Genomic DNA, 2,820 nt, shown 5'->3' with positions numbered 1-2,820 from the left:
TAGTCCCGGTCGGGGCGCCGGATTCTGTCCCGGTTGCCCCTCTTCCAGGCCAGCTCTCTGCTGTGGCCAGGGAGTGCAGTGGAGGATGGCCCAAGTGCTTGGGCCCTGCACCCCATGGGAGACCAGGAGAAGCACCTGGCTCCTGCCTTCGGATCAGCGTGGTGCGCCGGCCGCGGCGGCCATTGGAGGGTGAACCAAAGGCCAAGAAAGACCTTTCTCTCTCTCTCTCTCTCTCTCTCACTGTCCACTCTGCCTGTCAAAAAAAAAAAAAAAAAAAAAAGTAGGAAGGGGCTGGCGCTGTGGCCGGTGTCGTGGCACAGTGGGTACAGCTGCTGTGGGCCAGTTAGGAGCGCTGGTTGGAGTCCCAGCTGCTCCACTTCAGATCCAGCTTCCTTCCACTGAGCCTGGGGAGGCACGCGCGATGACACCATGACGTGGGCATTTCTGCCTATGTGGGAGACCCAGATGGAGTTCTAGGCTCCTGACCTTGGCCTGTCCCAGCCCCGGCTGTTGAGGCCACTTGGGGAGTGAACCACTGATGGACGAGCTCTCTCTCTTTGCTGCTCTGCCTTTCAGATAAGTAAATGTATAAAGAAATGTGTTTTTAGAAATGCTCTGGAGTAGAGATTAATATACCATAAAAAGTGAAAACTGTTCAAAAGAGTGAATTTTTTAAAAAGGAAAAAAAATAGTAAGAAAAATGCTTAGGCTCCAGAGGTGGGATTTCAGGCATGGCTAGATCCAGCAGCTAAAGCAACGGGATCCGTTCTCTCTCCTTCTCTATCTCTTTACTCTGTGTTGGTCCAAGTGGCGGTAAAAATCATGTCCAGCCTGCATCCTGCCAGCCAACAACCCTGCTGGAAAATACTGCCTGCTTCCAAATACGTCCAGCCACAGGCCCAGCCAGGAGAACCGAGAGCCACAGTGACTGGCCAGACCTGGACCACAGTCACATCCCTGGAGCCCGGGGGCGGGGCAATCCCACCTGGACCCCAGGCACTGAGAGTGGAGGCCGGGATCGGGGTCAGGGAAAGATTGCAGGTCCTGCAGATCCCACTGCAGGCCCGGGCCTCTTCCTCGCCTTCAGCGGCTGTCAGCACATTGACTCCCAGATCCCCAAGCACCTGTCCCCTGCAAGGTGGGGACAGCAGAGGAACTCACCTCGGGGCACCTACTAAGCGCTGGGCGTTTGTATCCACACTCCCTGCCATCGCTGGGCTGCAAGAAGAAACAGGCCCGAGCCGGAGTCACTCCTGGACACAGACGCTGCTGACAGCCGTGTCTGTCCCCGGCACGCACGAGCACGCCCCTTCTCTCTGCGGCTGCACACGCGCGTGCACACACACACCCCAGCTCAGGAAACAGGTGCTGGGAGAACCTGCTGCGTGGGGGATTGGAGAGGGGCTGGGGGGCCCAGGGGTCTTCTGAGGCTGAGTGCGAGGGTAAACCCCTCCCCGCCTCTCGCCGCCATTGCCATCCCGCACAATGCAGCTGCACAGGCCGGGCTGGGTGGCTCTGCTCTGCCGCAGCCGCAGCAGAGCCTGCCGGGACGGGGGGGGGGGGGGGGGCAGCTGGGTGATGCTTCCTCTTGGGCGGGAGGGGGTAGGGGTGGTTCAGGGAGCCTCTGAGGAAAATGGCACAACCCCTGGAGAAGAGCACACTTCCGTCCCGCACGCCTCAGGCTGGTTCCTGCTCTCAGCTATAGCTGGAGGGCATATGGAGGGTGTGGCAGAATGTTCTGGAAGTCAGGTGAGACTGGCCCCTCCCAACACTTCCAGGACACTGACTATAGGCCAGACCCTGACTGTACCTTTTCAATACCTATGACCCCACATTTCTGCAAAGGGAAGCAGACGCCTCCTGCTGGGGTTTGCATGCGTGCCCCAAAAGTCTCTAAGTTACATCCCAATTCATAGGTTCGATGGTGTTTGGAGATGAAGAGGATTAGATGAGGCCATGAGCAGGCCACCATGATGGCGCCTATGGCATTAAGGGGAGAGGAAGAGAGACCCGAGCGGGTGCACCTGCTGTCTCAGTACGTGTGCCTTCTACCGTGTGGGACGCAGCCGGGAGGCCCTCACCAGACGCCGGCTGGCACTGTGCTCCTGAGCTCCCCAGCTCCAGAACCAGGAGCCAAGTACACTTCTCTTCTTCCGAAATGAACTGGGCTCAGAGGTTTCCTTCTAAAGAGAGCAAGACGCCTCTCCGTGGGCAGCTCCGGCCCAGCTGCCCGTGTCACAGGCGAGGCAACAGCGGCGAGCGGAGGGAGCTGGAGAGGCGAGACAGAGGCCCCAGTCTGACCTCAGAGCCTGTATCCCCGCAGCTTCCTCTGTGGCTCCCCAACCCTGCCGCTCGATGCGCCCTGTGCAGGGGCCTCTCTGAGCCGTAGCCCCCCAGCCCCTTCTCCATTCCGTCATAGCACTGTCATCACTGACGACTGTCAATACGCACCCCTGCCTAGTTCTGTGGGGACGCTGTGTCTGACTTGGTTTCGGGGGCTCCTGCACTCACACCTGCCTTGCACATAGTAGGTGCCCAACAAGTGGTGGAGTAGCCAAGTCCTCCAAAGGGGACAGCAAACTCCCCGGCAGCCTGGTTGGCAGCAAGGCCCCCCCGGCCCCGGGCCGTGCCCCCACACCTCTCCCACCGCTGCCACCCTGGGTCTCAGCAGCCACAACCTGCAGAAAAGCTTGACCCCTTTCCCTTGGGGCCACCTGAGGCCGGGAGGGGCCTGGCAGGGACCAAGCGGGGAGCAGGGCCTCCGAGCCGCCAGACAAAGGGCGTGTGTTCTGGGCCAGTGCACTTCCTGGGTTTCCGTTG

This window comes from Oryctolagus cuniculus, chromosome 7 (genome assembly GCF_051225735.1).
Source record: "Oryctolagus cuniculus isolate XC-2025 breed Fujian yellow rabbit chromosome 7, ASM5122573v1, whole genome shotgun sequence".
NCBI lineage: Eukaryota > Metazoa > Chordata > Mammalia > Lagomorpha > Leporidae > Oryctolagus > Oryctolagus cuniculus.
The sequence above is the reverse complement of the archived record's forward strand: the minus strand, read 5'-3'. Positions refer to the sequence as shown.